Source organism: Anolis carolinensis, chromosome 1 (genome assembly GCF_035594765.1).
Source record: "Anolis carolinensis isolate JA03-04 chromosome 1, rAnoCar3.1.pri, whole genome shotgun sequence".
NCBI classification, from domain to species: Eukaryota; Metazoa; Chordata; class Lepidosauria; order Squamata; family Dactyloidae; genus Anolis; species Anolis carolinensis.
The window spans coordinates 73101836-73123207 of NC_085841.1; the positions used below are offsets into that span (position 1 = coordinate 73101836).

Here is a 21372-nt window from a genome sequence, read left to right on the forward strand (position 1 = left end):
AGAAGGGGCCTTAGGTTGCTTTGCCTTGCATTAACCAGAACTGGGGGGAAATCCAAATTCTGGCCCAGAATTCATAGTATCTCAGACTTTGGGCCCATCTGAACATCTCGTGTTTCCTGGGCTTGGGACACAGGTTGGCATGTATCTCCCTTCCCACCCTCTATGATGTCATGGCAGGCTCTGGCCATGACACAAGTCCTACCTGTCTGCTGTTGCCTGCAGTGACGTTGACCAGAATGATGGTGTGATCAAGGATGGTAGCGGGAGGAAAGGGAATTCCTTTTTTCCCCTTTCCCTTCCTGTTACCCCAGCCAATTTCATAGCAAGTGACAGCAGACAGGTAACAGTTGGAAGAGTGCTGTATTGTGCTGATCCAACATATGCCACACTGGATTGGCCCTATTTTATTGGGTCAGTGTACATCCACCCCCAGTATGCCTGGACATACAGATTCCTGAAGGAGCACCATTAAGTCACTTCAAAGCTCTCTTCAAGCATTCTGCTTTCATGTGGATTAAATGCATGAAAACAGGAACCTTCTCACCTTGCTGCTTTCTTCATCATTTCTGTTACCTGTGTTTGGAGGATGACATTCTGAAGAGCACAACCTAGTCATCCCTGTGATTTAGAACCCTACTATTTCAGGGTTTGGAATTGCACCAAGAATCTACTCCCCCTTAGATAACATTGTACCCAATGTCATTGTTTCTGTTGGACATATTAGAAACACTATTAGAAACACTGGGCAATGATTCATCAACATCTGTGCTTCAGATGTGTTGAACTACAAACTTTCAAAGGACAGGTGAGCAGGGAAGTTATAAGTCAACATATCTGGAGACTTATTAGGATGAAGAAAACAGTACTCCATTTGCTACCTTAGATTCCAGCTGTTCTTAAAATATGATATATGCATCAGTTATTCGTTGTGCGAATAACTGATGATTATATTATTGAAACCTAGCCAGATGTGTCTATCTGGACAGATATTTGCTTTGTGGATTCTCATCAGGTATTTGATAGAACATCTGATAAGACTTTCTCCTAGAATATTGGGTTGTTGAAAGATAATTCCTCATCTCTTTGATCATATGAGCTTAACTCACAAAACCAACTATTTATTTCCTAGAATGCACTTCATATCTATGGGCAAGGTTCAGATCAACACAATCCAGGATGGAAATGTCACCACTGGGGACTGGTGGGGTGGTGAATCCACTCTAGGCTTTAGTGAGAGCATCAAAATCTATCCAATGTGCTGGATTTCTTTTGGAGAAGAAGCTCAGTATCTCAGATATCTTATTTAAAGTTTAGACTAAAATCTGAAGCATATTATCTGCTCTAATTACTTTGGAGACATCAGCCTCTACTGATTGTCACAGTAATTTTCTGGTGTAGGTTTTTGGAGTTAACATCGGCTCTTTACTGGTTAAATCATAAATCATCTGCACAGTTTTCTTCTCAGTTCTCCTTGCCAGATTGTTAAACTGAATGTTTCAATTTTTTTTATGGAGAACTATACAACATTTACACCAGCCATGTTCATAATTTTCATGGTGAGCTAAAAACATCTTCCTTATTTCCATAAGTTCCCCTTGTCACTGTCATTCCAGTCTTATTGATAGGCACCTAAAACTAGAAGATCATGGATTTCTTGAGGCATTTATTGAAATCATAGTTGAAGATGGATTTTGAATCCCTCTCCCTGATTCCTATATTAAGTAGTTGTGCAGAGACAGGGAGAAGAAGAGGCACATGACAAATGAAATTAATAATAATTAATGCTGACAAGCCCCTACTCTTCACTCAGAATCTTTCAAACTTTTCTAATTATTTACTGTTTAAATTGACTATATTGTTAGCTACCCGGAGCTCTTTGGATAAGAGTTGGGGTATAAATATTTTAATAAATGAAAGATACAATGGTAAATAAAGTATTGTGCAGGCGCACGTAGAATCCATGCTCTTCTTCCACATATTTGTAGAGCCAGAACTTGGAAATATTATTATTAGAACTGATGTAATACTGTTAAAATTAAACCATAAATCAACTGGTGGAAATCAATGTTTTTGTGAAATCAAAAGATCAATTCATTGTGTTCTTTATTAGCAGCATGTTGCTTTTAATTTTTTAAAAAAATGAAAATTATTTAAAATTGTTCATTTTATCAGACCTCCAAATTACTCTTCAAAAGTAACACATTAATGTCACTGTTGTTTATTCAAGAAACAAATTAAAAAAAACTTTAGTTATACAATTAAATGAATCAGAAGTAATAAATAATTTTAACAGATAATGTCTAGCATCTGCAGGAAACTTCAATTTGCCTAACCAAATCATCCGTTGGTGTCCCAGGTCCAATCTGAGTCTAGACAATGATTGTGCTTTTCAAGCTAAATTATTCATACTTGAACCTGGCACATGGATTTTTATTGTGTCCATTTAATTTTCTGCTTTTTGTGTAATATGCATGGAAATGTTTCTTGCATTTGAACTAATTAATTCCTTTCTAGAATTATATAAAATATTTGTGAGTGCTTATTGCCAACTATCTAATGCCCAAAGTGATAATTGTGCACATTTTGTTTATTTTTTAATGATAAATAAGCAATTTCCTGTGGAATAGATTTGATGTGAGTGTTAATAACTGAGACAATCTGCAAAGACATGCTATTGCCAAAGATCATTTAATATATATGAATCTCAGGCTGTGTGCAAGTTTGGACACAGATCTGCCAACTGTCTTATCAATGTGTGAATCATCACCATATAAAAAGTTAATTTTAATGTAAATAAATATTGGGAAAAATATTACCAAGTTAAGAACATCAGTACCTCTTCGTGCCATTAGAATAGTCTTAATGTTTCTTCTGTGAAGACACTTTGGGTTCTTTTGCCCTCCCTACTCCTCGACCTTGGAAAAAATAATAAATAATCTACCATATATTTGCTGATTAGTTGAACTGGAGGTAACACACTATTACTTCTAGTCAAGTAAGAATGATGGTTTGGCCGGAAAGGGTAGAGGCTATAGTCCAGTGGCAGGGGGCAAGGAAGGATGCCCTTAGTCCCCTCTGTAGTTGCCCACATTGGTCTATTAGACCTCAGGTGGTAACTCCCATTGGTAACTCCCATTGATTATGTTTGGAAGATGGATGTATAGTAGCTTTACAAGGCCTGCCCTAAGTTGCCAAAAGCATTTTGGGAATTCAGCCATCAGAATGGCAGGTAATTTTGATGTCTGCTCCCCACCAATGTAATGACTTGCTCCCATCTCTCACTTTTCATACACTGTATATATTTGACCTCATGTATAAACTGAGAGGTTTGGGACTGAAATTATGGATTTTGATATTACTTGTGGATAAGTTGAGGACCATTCCATGGAGAGAGGGAAAGAGGAGAGAGGGCGTTCATTGCTACTTCTCTGTCCATGTGTTCAAATTGTCCAAAGGAAGCACCATGGTAGAGAGAATAGAAGCAGTCAATGCTATTTCTAGGTTATCTTGGGATGGACTAAGCTCTTGCCTTTCACCACTGTACTTAGAGAAGAGGATGATTCCTTTTTATTAGAAAAAATTAATATATATTACTCACATTCATTCATGGATAAGTCATCACGGGGTCTTTCTCCCACTCTGGGCCTTTCACAGATATATAAACCTCCCTCTGCTTAGTTTCCAATATACCTCACAATCTCTGAGGATACTTTTCCTAAATGTGGGCAAAACATCAGGAGAGAATGCTTCTGGAACATGGCCATACAGCCTGGAAAACTCACAGCAACTCAACATGGGTTGTTGGGTTGATTTTTGACTAACATTTCTAGATTTATACATGAGTATATAGGATAATATTTTGCCTATACATTAATATACATGCAAATTCTGGTGTGGCAGGAACCCACAGATTCCTTCAGTGGGCTTTCACCTGTCAGCTCGTTCAGACATTCTCTACCAAATAGTGACACACAGAGCCACATTTAGGGTATTTGTGTATGTGAATAACCACAGCCTGCCAGTTCTTTCAATTATTCATTCTGTGGACCCTAAACTCTAAATACAAATTCTATGCCTGCTCCTTTTAGCACATTTGCATTTAATCTCTCTGTGTCTGGATGAGGTGTAAGATTAGGTGAGCAGCCTTGGAGAGAAAGAAAGAGAGAAAAAGAGAAAGAGGATGTGGTCAACCCACTTATCAAAGGCTACATCTCCGCTAATCTGAAAGCAAGACACAAAACAGAATTTTCCTTTTATTTCTGTACAAACGGAAGCCCATTGTGTTTCCATCCTTGGCTGTGTCAGCAGTGATAGCCCTTTTTTCCAGCATTGATTGTTGACTTCCCTTGACACCATATCACAACCCATTAGTGCTGAAAACTGACAAGCCGGCTAAAGCAGCAAAATGGCAAGTTTAAAAGAAAATGTATAAGGGGACAAGCAGAGAAACAGTAATAGTATAAAAAGTAGTTATTTTTTTCCAAACCTTAACCCTTTCGTGGCTAAAAAAAAGAAAGACATAACGATATGTCCCGTTTACTAAGTAGGAATGTTTCAGAACTTAGATACATTACTGTTTTTATTTAGAATTTAGAATTTTGCCATGTTTTAGGAGGATCTAGTAGCATGATTTCAGGAAATATTTTGCTGATGGTATTCTACTGTACTTTGTTTTATTTTTTTTTCATGTTTTCAGAGGAATGGGTGGTTTTGAACTGTAGTTCCAGATGTCTCAGAAGGAATCTCTTGCAATGTTGTTTGTTAACTTCAGAGGGGTTTTTTTGGCTTTGTTTTCACTTTGCTTCACTTTTTTTTTGTACCCACAGTTAGATAGTGACTGCCTGTATCATGAATGTTGCAATAATGGGAACAGCAAGCGTGCCTAGTGATTGTACAGATGATTGCCCAGGGGAAGTTTGTGTCAGCATCCATAGTACCGATAGGCCTTGTACATGCAGAGATACAGGGCTTGAGCAAGGGCAGGCAACTTGTCAAAATCATAGAGCTAAGGTCCTTGCTTGATATTACTCTAAGGGTTGCATGTAGGCTTTGCTGTATGGAAAGCCCAAGGGAGGCTGAAAGCAAACAAATAGAGCCTATTAGCCAGCCATGGACTGTTGTTAGCGGCAAATGGTGAAGGGGCAACAGCAGCAGGAACAACAACACCAACAATAGGAAACTAGCATGGTGCGTAGGAGAGCTGGAAAAGAAGAAAAATATGCTTTAATTTCTAGATCAAAGGGAGAAATGGCTTGAGTCTGCATGGAAGCATATTATTCAAGGCAGGGTTTCTCAATTTAAATTCTCTATGGCCCTAGAATTCCAGGAGCAATTAGTAGGAATTCACAAAAGATTGTGATTTAAAAAAAATGTTTTAAAAATTGATAGATTCAGTAAGTCCAAAGGGGCCGGGCTGTGGTGCAGCTGTTGAGCAGCTGCCTTAAATCACTCTGACCATGAGGTCATGAGTTCGAGGCCAGCCCGTGGCAGGGTGAGCACCCGTCAATTAAAAATAAAAAATAGCCCCTGCTCGTTGCTGACCTAGCAACCCGAAAGATAGTTGCATCTATCAAGTAGGAAATAAGGTACCACTTATAAAGTGGGGAGGCAAGATTAACTAATTTACGACCTGGAATGAGGAAGTGCCGTCAGTGTGGATGATGAAGCAGCTGCTCCCCCCTGTGGCCAGAATCGAACATCCCCTCAGAAGAAGGTTAACTGCCTCTGCGTGTGTCTCTCAGTCTCTGTTTGATGTGTTTATGGGCATTGAATGTTTGCCCTATGTGTGTTATAATGTGATCCGCCCTGAGTCCCCTTCGGGGTGAGAAGGGCGGAATATAAATACTGTAAATAAATAAATAAATAAATAAATAAATGTATCCATAGATTCGGCATCCATAATTAAATCATAGATGGCTTGAAAATATGAAAAAATACTCCAAAAAGAAAAAGTTGATTTTGCCATTTAATATAAGGGACTCAATTTTTCTATGGCATTGTTTATAATGGGATTTGAGCATCCATGGAATGTATGGGTCCTGGAACCAACCCGCATACAATACTAAGATTTGTTATTGTTTATCCGTTCAGTCGCTTCTGACCCTTTGTGACTTCATGGACCAGCCCATGCCAGAGCTCCCTGTCGGCTGTTGCCACCCCCAGCTCCTTCAAGGACAAGCCAGTCACTTCAAGGATACCATCCATCCATCTTGCCCTTAGTCAGCCCCTCTTCCTTTTTCCTTCCATTTTCCCCAGCATCATTTTCTTCTCCAAGTTTTCCTGTCTTCTCATTATGTGGCCAAAGTACTTAATCTTTGCTGCTAATATCCTTCCCTCCAGTGAGCAGCCGGGCATTATTTTCTGGGGTATTGACTAGTTGGAACTTCTTGCGGTCCAAGGTACTCTCAGACTTTTTCTCCAACACCACAGTTCAAAAGCGCCTATCTTCCTTCACTCAGTCTTCTTTATGGTCCAGCTCTCGCATTCATATGTTACTATGGGAATACCATTGCTTTAACTGTACAGACCTTGGACCTTTTCTGCCAGTGTGATGTCTCTACTCTTCACTATTTTATCAAGATTGGTCATTGCTCTCCTCCCAAGAAGTAAACGTCTTCTGATTTCCTGGCTGCAATCTGTGTCTGCAGTAATCTTTGTGCCTAGAAATACAAAGTCTGTCACTGCTTCCATGTTTTCTCCCTCTATTTGCCAGTTATCAATAAGTCCAGTTGCCATAATCTTAGTTTTCTTGATGTTTAACTGCAACCAAGTTTTTGCACTTTCTTCTTTCACCTTGGTTATAAAGCTCCTCAGCTCCTCAGCTCCTCCTCACTTTCAGCCATCAGAGTGGTATCATCTGCTTATCTAAAGTTGTTAATGTTTCTTCCAGCAATTTTAACTCCAGCCTTGGATTGATCAAGCCCCGCACGTCGCATGATGTGTTCTGCGTACAAGTTGAATAGGTAGGGTGAGAGTATACAGCTCTGCCGTACTCCTTTTCCAATCTTGAACCAGTCCATTGTTCCTGTTCTTACTGTTGCTACTTGGTTGTTATACAGATTTCTCAGGAGACAGACAAGGTGACCCCATACCACCAAGAACTTGCCACAGTTTATTATGATCCACACAGTCAAAGGCTTTAAGCATAACCAATAAAACAGAAATAGATGTTTTTCTGAAATTCCCTACCTTCCTCCATTATCCGGCGAATATTGGCAATTTGGCCTCTCGTTCCTCTGCCTTTTTAAAACCCAGCTTGTACATCTGGCAACTCTCACTCCATGTATTGCTGGAGTCTGCCTTTCAGGATCTTGAGCATTACCTTACTGGCATGTGAAATAAGTGCAATTGTAAGAAAGTTTGAGCTTTCCCCTTTTTTTGGTATGAGGATATAAATTGATTTTTTCCAATATGATGGCCATTCTTGTGTTTTCCATATTTGCTGACATATGGCATGCATCATCTTGACAGCATCATTTTTCAAGATTTTAAACAGTTCAACTGGGATCTTGTCATCCCCTGCTGCGTTGTTATTAGCAATGCTTCTTAAGGCCCATTCAACCTCACTCCTCATGATGTCTGGTTCTAATTCACTCACTACACTGTCAAAGCTATCCTCTATATTATTATTTTTCCTATAGAGATCTTCTGTATAGTCTCGCCACTTTTTTTCGTGATCTCTTCAGCTTCTGTTAATTCCTTGCCATCTTTGTTTTTGATCATGCCTATTTTTGTCTGAAATTTACCTCCGATGTTTCTAATTTTCTGGAAAAAAATACTAAGGACCCTCTGCAATATTTTAGGCAGGGATCCCTGGGATCTTAAAATTATTTCAAGGGTTCTCCCAAGGTTAAAAGGCTGAGAAAGACTGACCTAGGATATGCCCCCGTGTTGCCCACTTCTACTGTCACTAGGGGCCCTTCCACACAGCCATATAACCCAGAATATCAAGGCAGAAAATCCCACAATATCTGTTTTGAACTGGGTTATCTGAGTTCACACTGCCATATATTCCAGTTCAAAACATATAATGTGGGATTTTATTCAGGTGTGTGGAAGGGGCCTAGAATTGTTAAGTTTTGCTGAGATAAATGTTTTCTGCAATTCTTGGCTAATTTCAACAAATATAGTTCTTCATTTTCTCCTTGGTTTAAGAAAAAAAACCCCACAATTCAGGACTTACTGTGCTTTATTTTGTTTAAAAATTTCACATACTTGTTTAATACACATAACTCTTGCATCTTGCTAATTTTCCCAGTCTAGACTTCAACTGTTGCATCTCAACCCAGTATATTATTTGCTAGTAGATATTAGGCTTAGTACATATAGCAGAAATAAAAAAGAGGGTGCTGAAGCTTAGGAAATAATATTTTCTGCACAGAAATATTGTTCTTTAGACAGAAAGTGCTGTTTCTGGGAAGAAAAGGCTATTTTCTGCATAAAGCAGCCATGTGTGAATTTTCTATAGAATCAATCCCAAATTGCCAAGATTCTCATCAATCCAGGAGTCTTCACTTCAGGGTTTCTTGACATGTGACCTTTTAGAAAAATATTATTTTCATCCCCTTTCTGCATATGCTTCAAGGCACTCTTGTCATTTCTATTTCGACTGTATTTTCTGAGTCTAATATCTAACAGCAAAGAATAAACTGGGTTGACATGCAACACTTACTTGCCTTGGTTGAAACCTGTTCTGGGATGCAAAATGGGTCTGAAAGTTCCTGTAATGGAGCTACTGAAAAAAACATTACAGTGCAGCACAATTTCTTTTCAATTTTGAGACATGTTTGCAAGAGTTTAGATTAAAAATCAGACGTCAGCATGCTGAGAAGCTTAATGAGAATAGCAGGACTTACAGAAATACACTGTGATGATGATCCTGGCTAGCTTGATGAAGCTACTGACATTTTCTAAAAGCCTCAAAATGCACTATCAAGTTGACTTAGAATCATAGAATCATAGAATCATAGAATCATAGAATAGTAGAGTTGGAAGAGACCACATGGGCCATCTAGTCCAACCCCCTGCTAAGAAGCAGGAAATCGCATTCAAAGCACCCCCGACAGATGGCCATCCAGCCTCTGCTTAAAAGCCTCCAAGGAAGGAGCCTCCACCACGGCCCCGGGGAGAGAGTTCCACTGTCGAACAGCTCTCACAGTGAGGAAGTTCTTCCTGATGTTCAGGTGGAATCTCCTTTCCTGTAGTTTGAAGCCATTGTTCCGTGTCCTAGTCTGCAGGGCAGCAGAAAACAAGCTTGCTCCCTCTTCCCTATGACTTCCCTTCACATATTTGTACATGGCTATCATGTCTCCTCTCAGCCTTCTCTTCTGCAGGCTAAACATGCCCAGCTCTTTAAGCCGCTCCTCATAGGGCTTGTTCTCCAGACCCTTAATCATTTTAGTCGCCCTCCTCTGGACGCTTTCCAGCTTGTCAACATCTCCCTTCAACTGTGGTGCCCAAAATTGGACACAGTATTCCAGGTGTGGTCTGACCAAGGCAGAATAGAGGGGGAGCATAACTTCCCTGGATCTAGACGCTATTCCCCTATTGATGCAGGCCAGAATCCCATTGGCTTTTTTAGCAGCCGCATCACATTGTTGGCTCATGTTTAACTTGTTGTCCACGAGGACTCCAAGGTCTTTTTCGCACACACTGCTGTCAAGCCAGGCGTCCCCCATTCTGTATCTTTGATTTCCATTTTTTCTGCCGAAGTGAAGTATCTTGCATTTGTCCCTGTTGAACTTCATTTTGTTAGTTTTGGCCCATCTCTCTAGTCTGTCAAGATCGTTTTGAATTCTGCTCCTGTCTTCTGGAGTGTTAGCTATCCCTCCCAGTTTTGTGTCGTCTGCAAACTTGATGATCGTGCCTTCTAACCCTTCGTCTAAGTCGTTAATAAAGATGTTGAACAGAACCGGGCCCAGGACGGAGCCCTGCGGCACTCCACTTGTCACTTCTTTCCATGATGAAGACGACGCATTGGTGAGCACCCTTTGGGTTCGTTCGCTTAGCCAATTACAGATCCACCTAACCGTAGTTTTGTCTAGCCCACATTTTACTAGTTTGTTTGCCAGCAGGTCGTGGGGGACTTTGTCGAAGGCCTTACTGAAATCCAGGTACGCTACATCCACAGCATTCCCTGTATCGACCCAACTCGTAACTCTATCGAAAAAAGAGATCAGATTAGTCTGGCATGACTTGTTTTTGGTAAATCCGTGTTGACTATTAGCAATGACCGCATTTGTTTCTAAGTGTTCGCAGACCACTTCCTTAATGATCTTTTCCAGAATTTTGCCTGGTATTGATGTGAGGCTGACCGGACGGTAATTGTTTGGGTCGTTCTTTTTTCCCTTCTTGAAGATAGGGACCACATTCGCCCTCCCCCAATCTGCTGGGACTTCTCCCGTTCTCCAAGAACTCTCGAAGATAATTGCCAGTGGTTCTGAAATAACTTCCGCTAGTTCCTTCAGTACTCTTGGGTGTAGCTGATCTGGCCCTGGGGACTTGAATTCGTTTAGAGAGGCCAAGTGTTCCTGGACAACTTGTTTCCCTATTTGGGGTTGGATTTCCCCCAATCCTTCGTCCATTCCGTGTTGCTGAGGTTGAAGATGGCTTTCTTTTTCTGAGAAGACCGAGGCAAAGAAGGCATTAAGTAATTCTGCCTTTTCCCTGTCCCCTGTCGCCATCACCCCATCTTCTCCTTGCAATGGCCCTATCACCTCCTTTTTCTTCCTTTTTCTACCAACATAAGCAAAAAAGCCTTTTTTGTTGTTTTTTATGTCCCTGGCAAGCCTGAGCTCATTTTGCGCTTTAGCCTTGCGAACCTTTTCCCTACAGGTGTTGGCTATACGTTTGAATTCTTCTTTGGTGATTTCTCCCCTTTTCCACTTCTTGTGCATGTCACTTTTGAGCTTTAGCTCAGTTAGAAGTTCTTTGGACATCCATTCTGGCTTCTTTGCCACTTATGGTGATTCCATGAACTTTGTAGGGTTTTAAGGGTGACATCACAACCTGAGTCAATGTTATAGAATAATAGGATATGCAGTTTTAGCTTTTTCTGCCAAAGAATGCTGATACCTCATCAAACCACAAATTTGCCAAATTTGTCAGATGTAGGTAGGTGAAAATTTCCATGGTTTTTCATAAAAAGTCTACACAGGTTTTTTATTTGTTTTTCCTTATAAAAGAAAGAAATCAAGGAACAAATAACATTTTTCGTTTTCCCAAACAACTTGATGAGTTTAAGTGAGCAAGGAGATGTGGCACAAGAACAATAACAACAGAAAAACCCCTAGATGCTACCTTTTGACAGTGTCAAAATATCAGCAAAAAGTGTCTGTAAAACTGCTTTCAAGTGGGTGGAAAAATCATAAGACAAGCAAGCTGCTATGGTTCCAAATCTAAAATATATTTATCAGGATTTTAAGGCACCACGTTGAAAAACACTGATAGAAAACCAGTAGCTACAGGGATCTAACCTTTACCACCATTCTTTAGGTATGGATCTTAGACAACTAGACCCCATTGGGCAGAACTGCAGAGATAATAACTTCATCTTTCCCTCTTTACGCTTCTGTTCATTTTCTCTTGCAGGAATTGACCTATTGGGCCAGTCACTGCACCAAACCCCCAGCAAGGAAAAGGCAGGAGAATTGTTCTTTTATGGAGGACCCATGCTGGTAAGAGTCTGCATTTCACCCAGGAGCGATGGCTTCAGAAGAGATGCAGGCTGTGCTGTCTTCTCCCATAGGGATGCCTTTTTCATTCCCATGACACGCACAGCAGACTCTCATGGCCCGCTTGCCCTTGTAGCCTCACATTCCTGTCTGAACTCAGCTCCTTCTGGCTCAGAAGTCTAATCAGTCAGTCAGTCAGGAGTCTAAGGCTCTTCTGCCCTGCTGCCATCAGGATATCTTCACGTCTGGGCAATGGCCCTTTAAGGCTTGTTTGCAGCTTCACTTGCTGCTTTTAGACAAAAGGTGTCATTACCATTGACCCCCTTAACAAGTACCTCCCTTCCTTGCTTTTCCCTTTCTTCCTCTTCCTTTCTTTCTATTTAGTAGCAGAAAAAAACACACAATTGTGGTGCCTGTTTTAACTGTATCTGCCTGAGTGTGAAACATAAGGGATTTTGTTTTTACAAAGTCAATATACTTTTCCTTCCTCAAAGACTCATGTGGTTCTCTCTGACTCCATGAGGGCAAACAAGCCTAATCTGTCTGTGTGATAGAAGAGGTAAGAAGTTTGGTGGAACAGCCCTTCCTTTAATTGTTAATTTAATAGATTGCCATCATAATCATTTTAGCTTTGCTAGCATCCCAGTCAATATGGCCATTATGTTGATGGGGATAGTGGGAGTTGTAGTTGAACACTTTTGGGGGGACTGGTTGTGTTTGCCTGCTATAATGAAACCGTGTTTTAGTGCCAACATTGCCTTTTTTCATGGCCATGCTCTTTATTCTGTGAAGTTGTATTGTAGAATTGATATATTACTCTGCTGTGATTGCCATGTATTTTATATTGTGTCTTTTATACCACTGTATTTTATTGTATGTTGTTGGGTTTGGCCCCATGTGAGCCGCCCCGAGTCCCCTCAGGGAGATGGGAAAGGATATAAAAAATAAAGTTGTTGTTGTTGTTGTTAACAGAACCTGAATAGCTGAGTCCTGTTAGATGGGCATGTTTTCTATCTATAGGATGTTGATAAAGTACCATTCCTCTGCATAAACCCATACATGTTGTGAGGACACATGTATGTAAGGGTTCATATGGCCTTGGCAGTAGCATCCACACAGATCTAAAGAGAAATGTTATTGATCACACAAGGCTCAAAATATGCCCATCCCACTAGTTGCATTCGGGAATTGTAAATATTATGGTAGAATTCATGATTGACAAATGGTGAAATGCAAATAACTATCTAACTAAAAGATCAGAGTTATTTCAGAATGTGGACATACTAATCCACATAAGCTGACATGCAAGACTAGGTCAGTTTGGGCAAAGCAATCTGAAATTTATGAGGTGGTGGAGAAGAAAAAAAAGAAAAAGGTTCAAGAGGTAAGTGGTACCTAATACAACGCTCTCCACCACAGACTGGAAGGAGCAAATGTGCAGGGAAAGTAGTCCCTGAAAGATAGAGTTTAGAGATGACAAAAGTTACTAATTCTTGGTCTCAGTGGGCCTTCCTAGTCAGAAACTGGAGAGTGTGCTAGTCTTTTTTGGAGCAGTATGGAGAAGTTGTTTTCTAAATTAGACCAGGGCCTTTGGGAAGAGAATAAGATTATGAGATTCTTTGGCCATAATCCTGGGTTCTGGGAGAATCTGAAAGAGTGATTTCAATTGCAAAAAACATGCTCTTGTTAGGCAGTGATTTCAGCAGAGGTATCCAGAAAATGATGGACATAGTTCTTGATTGTAGGCCCTATATCCAGAACAAACTACCTTTTGAATTTAGGATCATTTGTAGGGAAGGTGGAAAAATATTCTTGAGGTCTAGAATTTCCTCTAAATAAGTCCTCCATTCAGACTTATCAAGAGCAATTACTCAGTATTTACTTAACACTTCAAACAGTATTTAGTTAACAAAAACAGTAACACCTCAAATAAATGCCCTCCTGCAAGAGGCATCACAGACCATTGGGCTTCACTCACTTGGCTAATAAAAGAGGTAATGATAATATTTTGATGGACAAAGACAAATATGGAGCTGATCATCCTTACACAAAAGGTAATTTTTCTTGCCATTATCAATGCCATTTGCTGTCCATAGCACATAGTTTTTACACTGTAGGATGACATGCTGGGAGAGAAAGCCTGAAGGTGTTCAGTATTTCAATAATTTCATTTATTTAAATGCTGCATTCTCCTGACATGGGATCCAAAGGTTTTATGAAAAGTCTAATACAATTAAATCATAATTCTTGACATACCTTGTGAGCCACATTCTTTCAAAAACAGGTTCTGGTTACACATTTTCACTAGAAAATTTCCCAGAAAATCATTCTCGCTCCTTAGGGTATATTGTCAAAGCAATTTCATAAACACACACATTTACCCTCACACACAAATGTGTGGTAAGAACTGGAAGCCAAATTTCTTCCTGGAGGACCACAGTTTCTCTAGCTATCCAGAGTTCTTTCTCTTTTCACTTAAATCTCTAAGCTGAGGTTCAGTTTAATTTGACAGTGCTAGAGTAGTTAAATCAGATCACCCTTTTCAAGGTCCAGATTTTTGAATACAAGGACTTAGAAATGCAAATAAGGAAAGTATGATATTATCAACTATTATAATACCTTTGTTTTATATTGTGTTTTGTTTTTATCTAGTTATCTTGTGAATTGTATGTATGTTGTTTTTATCTGATTATGCTGTTCGGGCTCTGCCCCATGTAAGCCGCCCCGAGTCCCCTTGGGGAGATGGTGGCGGAGTATAAATAAGTTATTATTATTATTATTATTATTATTATTATTATTATTATTATTATATATGTGAAGAGATGGTAATTTCTAGCAGGAAATGAATATGAAATATGAAATAGCACAAGAATAAAGAAATCAGTGTTTCTGTATGGGCAGATCCCCCTTCTATTTTTAAATCTAGGTTTAAATTTACATTTTTGAAATGAAATTTTTGGGAAAATAATTTTCAATACTAAGGGAACATTTTGCAGAACTGTATGCGCCAGTTATTTTCTGTTAAAAAGCAAACTGGTCAGCTTGGTATGTGTTTGCATGGTGAGTGAACTAGGGACCAAAGAAGGAACTATCCCAGGTGCTGAACTCAAATCGCAATCAGAAATCTTGTCCAGCTCTTTTTTATTGCAGAGGTTATCAGATAGTGCCAATAGGTTTGCAAGAATTTACAGAGATAAAAACCGTATCCTTCTCACTGCAGAAGCTAATACTTTCCTTCCTTGTATATAAAAACACATCTCTGGCACTATTTTGTGGCTTTAGAAATTGAAATTTCTCTTGCTATACAAGCTCTATTTAAGGGACTATATGGTAACAAAATAAGCATTCAATTTAGTTTTTTAAAGGAGCAAACTTAAGGACACTTCATTTAGGGTGGATAGAAGCTTAAGAAAGAAAGAAAGAAAGAAAGAAAGAAAGAAAGAAAGAAAGAAAGAAAGAAAGAAAGAAAGAAAGAAAGAAGGAACAGGGGAAGGTGTATGAGATAAAACAGGGGGAAAAGGGAGGGAAAGAAGAAAAGGTGACAAGGTAAATGAGGGGGAAGAAAAGAAAAAGCCATAAACAAAATGCAAACTCAGGTAACACCAGGTACACACACACACACATGCAAACACATACATTACAAAGAAATTTCATCTGTGTATGAAACAATTTAGTTTTATTAACCCCACTAGTAAAATAACAGAAACACACACAAATATACAGTATTGATTTCTGAAATACATATAGTTGATATCAGTTTTGGGTTGTCGCCTATTCAGTAAGTAGAAGCACACATTCAGCAAAATAGGGATATTCTTCTGGGATGTGTATCTATACACAAGATATCACATTTTTGCATGCTTTCTCATGTGAAAAAACCCTTGCATAGCATATCTGCAAGATACCTCCCATTCTGATCTGCTGCTTAGTTACATTCCATACTTTTTAAACACAATGGAACATGTTTAATATGAAATTTTTCATCTGCACTTGATTCCATCAGGTGATTTTATTTAATATGTTATTTCATGCTTGATCCTCAAAAGTAAGGCCCCCATCTACACTGCCATATAACACAGTTCAATGCAGTTAAATTATATTATATGGTAGTATCAGACTAGATACCCTACAGGTAATTGGTTTTCCCTCGCATGATGGGCTTCCTTCAAACTTAAGTGCTGCAGCAACTAGGTTTCAAATGCTGTGTATTTTCACAGGTTGCTGTGGGATTCGTGTCCTTCCAAATAAGAATACTGCCCCCCCCCCCAAATTTTATTTCAATTAGCAAATTGCTGACATTGCGATGAGTGAAACTTGGACAATGATTTCTTACATTTAGAGTTTATTTATTATTTATTTATTTCTAGCATTTATACCCCGCCCTTCTCACCCAGGGGGATTCAGGGCGGCTTACAACAGTTGGCAACATTTAATGCCAAGAACATAATAATAAAACAAAAACAGTACATATCATCAATTAAAACTATAAAATACATCACTAAAATACATTATAACATTTAAAACATATGTAAATTAGATCAATTTGTCTAAAAACCTCATGCTTCATCCTTAAATCGGACCATGTTGACGTTATCGTATTACTCGTTAAAAGCGTGTGCACACAGCCATGTTTTCACGGCTGTCTGCATTCCATAATAATAATAATAATAATAATAATAATAATAATAATAATAATAATAATAATTTTATTCTTGTATCCCGCCCCATCTCCCCGTAGGGACTCAGGGCGGCTCACATGGGGCCTTGCCCAACACCACAATATAAAAACAAATCAAAACACATAAATTTACAACAATAAATCAACAATATCAGTAAAACCATCACAAAAACAATATTGCAGGAAAAAGCGTTAAAAACAGATATAAAACACAAGTCTAGGCCATGTGTCAAATCGGGGGGAGGTAGTTACGTAATTGACATAGTCATTAAAGTACTAGAAATGACAATAATGACTATAAGAAGGCGAATCAGTGGGTCTATTATTATGTAGGCAGACAACTTGAACCAACAGAATTCACTCATTAAAGGCTTTCCGGAAAAGCCAGGTTTTCAGGTACTTCCGGAAGGAGAGGAGGGTGGGGGCCAGCCTAATCTCCCTAGGGAGCAAGTTCCAAAGCTGGGGGGCCACAACAGAGAAGGCCCTCTCTCTCGTCCCCACCAACCGTGCCTGCGAGGGTGGTGGAAGCGAGAGAAGGGCCTCCCCCGACGAGCGAAGAGATCATGCGGGTTCGTAGGGGGAAATGCGGTCTCTAAGGTAGGCGGGTCCCAAACCATTTAGGGCCTTGTAGGTAAGAACCTGCACCTTGAATTGGGCTCGGAAGGTAAATGGCAGCCAGTGGAGCTCCTTAAACAGAGGCGTTGAACGTGCCCTGTAATTTGCTCCAGTTAGAAACCTGGCTGCCGAGCGTTGTACTAGTTGCAATTTCCAAGCCGTCTTCAAAGGCAGCCCCACGTAGAGCGCATTGCAATAGTCCAGTCTAGAGGTAACTAAGGCATGGACCACCATGGTCAGATCAGACTTCTCGAGGTATGGTCGCAGCTGCACCACAAGTTTTAATTGGTTACATAGAATCATAGAATTGGAAGAGACCACAAGGATCATCCAGTCCAACTGCCTGCCATGTAGGAGCACACAATCAAAGCATTCCTGACAGATGGCCATCCAGCCTCTACTTAGAAATCTCTGGAGAAGGGGACTCCACCGTGCTCTAAAGCAACATATCTCACTGCCATAATAATAATAATAATAATAATAATAATAATAATAATAATAATAATAATTTATTTTTCTACCCCGCCACCATCTCCTGGCAGGGACTCGGGGCAGCTACACGGGTCAGAAGCCCGAAATAAAAAACAATAAATCAGTTAAAACACATTAAAATACAAAGACAGTTAAAACCAGCAGTTATATAAACAGTTACCTTAACCAAAACAATACAGTAAATCATAAAAACTCAACATATAAATCAGTTAAAAATAAAAACAGTTAAAATAAAGTAAAATAAAATGGACCGTAGAGTTCTTACCATCAGGTAGTTCTTCCTAATGTTTAGGTGGAAACTTTTTTCTTGCAATTTGAATCAATTTCTCTGTGTTGTACTCTCCAGAGCAGCAGAAAACTGCGTGTCCTCAATGTCACATCCTTTCAAACAGGGATGTAGCCAAGGAAGAGGGTTTAGGGGTTCACGCCCCCCCCCCCCGAAATTTTTCAGATTAAAAAAACTGGTTTACTCATGAATTTTAACTGGTTAACCAAATCCCCATGAGTGTCCACTGAAGTTTATCTGTCTTGAGTGTCCACTGAAGTTTATCAGTGGAGCCTGATTTCTAAATTATTTCGTGTTATGGAACTACTCTTCATGATTTGCTAAAAAAAAGTTTCAAACCCCTCTCAATTTTTTTTTCTGGCTATGGCCCTGCTTTCAATTATTTAAATATGGCTATCATGTCCCTCTCAGCTTTCTTTTCTCCAAGCTAAACATACTGAACTCACTAAGCCACTCATAATAATAATACTTTATTTGTATCCCGCCCTATCTCCCCAAGGGGACTCAGAGCAGCGTTCATAAGGCTTGGTTTCCAAAACTTTGACCATTTTATTCACCCTTCTCTGGACACGTTCCATCTTGTCAATACAGTATCTTTGAATTGTGGTGCTCAACCCTTGATACGTTGCTATTCCAAGTAAGGTCTGACCAAAACAGAATTGAGTGGGACTTTGACTCCTCGATCTCGACACTATATTCCTGTTGATGCAGCCTAGAATTGCATTGGATTTTTTAAGCTGCTTTATCACATTGTTGGTTCATTCTTAGCTCGTGGTCTGCTAAGACTCCTAGATCCTTTCACATGTACTATTACCACAATGCTTGAAATTTGGGGATTTGGGAAAATTTCACTCGGGTGGGAGGGTGAAAATTTGCGAGGTCTTGTTCTCATTCGGATCCCATGTACTTCTGCAGGGCGAGAAGAGACATGTACTCTGACACACATGTATCATCTGCCACTTGAGGGAGCATTCTCACAAACACTAATATATCATTACCTCTGACCCTTAATCAAAGATCAGAGATTTATCTCATAGACATGTGGTTGTTTGAAAGTAAAGTGGTCCTCCCCAAAGAGAGGCAAACAATTGCTAAGGAAAACATCAATCATTGTCTAGAAGTGTCAGCATCTCCTGGCCAGCAAGCCCTTTATCTTTGACCCTCGGATGCAATCAAAGAGAGAAGAGACATCACTATTTGCAAGGAGGACTTCTTTCTGTTTGTAAAATTCATGATGCTGAAGCCCTCCTTCCCCATCTTAAATGGAAATGCTGGTGTGCAATGCAAAAATGTTATCTACTCAAAAGCAAGTACTGCTAAGTCCAATAGGATTTACTCCTTATATAGAGAGTTAAGATTGCAGCCTCAATATAGCTCGCCTTGCCATTTAATCTTCAGCCTTCTTCAGCCTCTGCCCTTGGTGCTAACATTCATTTGCTTTCTCACCCCTTTTGTGTCACAAGTCTTCAAATTAATTTTTTTTTAACCAGACTTGCTGATAGCAATACTTTTTTTTTTTTACTTAGAGGAGGAGGGGTTGCCATTTCAAATCAAGCTGAGGAGGAAAATACTCAGTGAGATACATATGCAGGTCTTTTATACTCCAGTAGAGGTCAGATACCTACAAGAAAGCTAATTTATTGCAGCATGATAGATTATAACAGCTCATTTGGAGTTCCATTATATAAATCACTTAAATGTGTATTTACATAACATTCCTATTAATTACTACAAAATCTGTAATGATTCTGTCTGAGCACTTCCAGTTTATCTTGCAAATTTGTATTTAAGCAATTCGGTTACAGGTAATATTTAATCAATAGACCATAACTGGTCATTTATCATGCCAAAGCTGTGTATAAACAGTGAAGTTTGGACTGGATGGAACTTAATGGACCTGTGCTTAATATACTGCACAAGTTGTGTGTGTGTGTCTCTGTGTGTGCATGTACACACAAATGCTATTTGCTATTTAGGCTCTTTAATGGTTTGCTTAGAACAGATCTTAACGGTTGGAAGGAAGCTCTGCCTTGATTCAGCAGAAACATCCACTTAGTAGAAGAGCCATAAAGTCTTTGCAAACCACAGGTACTTTTATACTGTATAATGAATGCAACCTGACACTATTAAGGATGGATCTACACTGCCATATAATCCAGTTCAAAGCAGATAATCTCGATTCAGAAACTGGACTATATGGCAGCATAGATGGGGCCTAACTGTCATAGCTCAATGCTATGAAATCTTTGGATTTGTAGTTTGGTGAGGAACCAGCACTATTTAACATAGAAGGCTAAAGAGCTTTTAAAAACTCCCATGATTCCATAACATTGAGCCCTGACAGTTAAAGTGCTTTCAAACTGCATTATTTCTACAGTGTAGATGCATTCTACCCATATTCTACCCATATGGAATTACCATACCTCATCTGCCAGGAGATGAGCTTATAAAAGTTTATATTTTTTTAACTAAAACATTTACACTCAAGCCATGACATATGGTGGATTCTGAGAAATGAACTCTCAAAAGGAACTTTTCCAGGCTCTGATAACCCACATACATATTATGATGATACTGAAAATGGGTGGCCTTTATTTCTATGCTTTTAACACATGTGGCAGAGAGAGTAGAAGATGACATGGGATCCCATTTACACTGCCATACAATGCAATTTGGAACTGCACCATATGGTCAGTCTAGACAAGGCATGGGCAAACTTGGCCCCTCCGGGTGTTATGAACTTCAACTCTCACAATTCCTAACTGCTTTTTATGGCCATGTAGATCCAGCTAGAGTTGATGCCGTGCAATAAAGTGTAGTTCTGGTGTCAAACTTTTGTTGGGTTATCAAATATTAAAGAAAACAATGCTTTTAATTTTTGTAGTAGTGTGATTTTAGAGAATGTGGAAATATTATGGGGGAAAAAGAAACATCAATCTATATCTATCTATCTATATCCAAAATAAAAGTGAAAACCCATATGTGTGTATGTGGCACGGGTGTCTACTCACACAGACAGCCTCCGGCCTCCACAAACAGGCTACAGTTCCCAGTGCTGAGGAGCCACCAAGTCACTCTTTTCCACTGAGATTGCGGTTACAGCGAGCTCCATGAACATACAGCCCAAACCCTGCCAATGTCCTCTCCAAACGCTACGGCCCACCACCCAAGGAATGCTTTCATTTGGGGACCATTTCACCCTAGATTTTGCATTTTCCTCCACCACAGGTAGGCATCCCAGGGTTCTCCATTGCTGTGGAATTTGCATGACCCCACCTACTGCCCTTCCCTTTCAAATCTGGCTGCAGAACAAACACAGCAGAACTGAGCAGCAACTACATTTCCTGGAGGAGTTTGGGGGATTGACTCCACATGGTAGAAGTTGTAGTTCACCCTGCATCAAGTCTGTGACCCCTACTGAGGAATTTAGAGGAGTTGTAGTTCACCTACACCCAGAATGCTATGAACCCATTTGGCCCAGCCTGCTCTGGGCCAAACTTGCCATGCATCCCCGATATACCCAGATTTGAATACTGGTGGGTTTTGAGGGGAATTGGCCTGGACATTTGGGAGTAGTAAGTACTGGGATTTATAGTTCACCTGCAATGAATGAGCACTCCGAACCCCTC

The 21372-nt window shown here is 39.7% G+C and overlaps 1 long non-coding RNA gene across 1 annotated transcript in view; it reads left to right on the plus strand.

Moving 5' to 3' along the window:
• The first annotated feature begins 221 nt into the window (after positions 1-221).
• Positions 222-21372, plus strand: part of LOC134297930 (uncharacterized) — a 38066-nt gene continuing 16915 nt past the window's right edge. The window contains exons 1-2 of the long non-coding RNA XR_010004903.1: positions 222-340; positions 11590-11675. This is a non-coding gene — a long non-coding RNA (uncharacterized LOC134297930). The remainder of the gene's footprint in view (positions 341-11589; positions 11676-21372) is intronic.